Source organism: Rhincodon typus, chromosome 24, assembly GCF_021869965.1.
Source record: "Rhincodon typus isolate 14 chromosome 24, sRhiTyp1.1, whole genome shotgun sequence".
NCBI classification, from domain to species: domain Eukaryota; kingdom Metazoa; phylum Chordata; class Chondrichthyes; order Orectolobiformes; family Rhincodontidae; genus Rhincodon; species Rhincodon typus.
This window is the reverse complement of record NC_063355.1, coordinates 40203119-40204487: the sequence shown is the minus strand read 5'-3', so window position 1 is coordinate 40204487 and position 1369 is coordinate 40203119. Positions and strand designations below refer to the sequence as shown.

Genomic DNA, 1369 nt, shown 5'->3' with positions numbered 1-1369 from the left:
ACACACACACACAGACATACACACACACACACACAATCTAAAAACTAGGTGTAATTGTGAGGAGACAGCACCAAACTGTGTTCGGTGTGAAGTGACTGACCTGCCAGGATGGCTTTACCGGGGTGAGTGAGCTTTGCTCTCGGGGCTGGAGCGGCGGCTGCAGCGAGCGAGCGAGCAGTGGGGCTCGGCCTGTGTGTAGACATCTCTCTCGGTGTGTGAGTGCAGGGAGGCTGGGGGCTCCCCTCTCTCTCTCTCTCTCTGTGTGTGTGTGTGTGGGAGAAGGACAGCGTGTCTCTGCAAACCCACACTCCCATACACAGGGCGGAGACTACACCACCTCATCTGGCGTCACATCCTCAGCATCTGGCTCATTGCCCAGCCTGAGCAAGGTGGAGAGCAGCAATATTCACTGTCTAACTGGGTTAGGGAACCACTGCTGCTGTGTTCAAGCAGATCCTCAGATCTCCCCTTGCACAGCAAAGACACAATCTGGGAATTGATTGAATACTTGATCAGCTTGCTTCAGAAGGGCAACACTGAGAGAGAGAGCTCAAACCCTGGAACAAAAACCCATCAGCAACAGTCCCCCAGTGCACCCAGATATTGCCATGACCATATTCCTGCAGTCACTCCACACCGGGCTATAGTCCAACTGGTTTATTTGGAGTCGCTGCCCCTTCATAAGGTGAGTCCAACATTGGCACCCCCAGATCAAATTCCTGTTCTGCGACACATGAGAGCACTAGACACCTTCCACCAGCAATGCCTCCGCACTCAGTCGGAGAGATTGTCAAAAAAGTGTCCTTCTTGAGCACAGATCCATAAACATTCAGGCAAAGCCGACTTCAATAAACTGTCCCAATGGTTAATCCCTTCCCCAGAAGGTCTCTTTCTCAATTCGCACACAGACAGCTAGGCCAGGGGAGGGTAAGGAAAATGTTACAAAGAGACCAAGCAACATACGACACAGAACGAGGCACCCACACCTATGGAAGGATGTTGCAGGAATTAGAAGGGGCGCAGAAAAACCTCATGAGAATGGTTTCTGAGATTAAGAATTAAATCTACATGGGCAGTTTGGAGAAGCCAGAGCTTCTGTCCTCGATCTCAGAAACATAGAAATAGGTTCACGAGGAGGCCCTTTGGCCCCTTCGAGCCTGCACCATTATTCAGTATGGTCATGACTGATCATGCAATTTCAGGATCTCACCCCCCGCTTTCTCTCCACACCAGATTTGACAATATTCGCTCGTAGGCTGAGAGAAGACCTCTTGTTCTAGCTAGGGTTGGAAAGTTGGCTGTGGGCATTGGGAATTGTGAGCCTGGTTTGTGTTGGACTTTGAAGTCATATATTTGGTTCCTCAGATGT

General features: G+C 50.4%; 1 pseudogene; it reads right to left on the bottom strand.

Moving 5' to 3' along the window:
• Positions 1-359, bottom strand: part of LOC125481035 — a 5901-nt pseudogene extending 5542 nt beyond the window's left edge.
• Between the last annotated feature and the right edge of the window lie 1010 nt (positions 360-1369).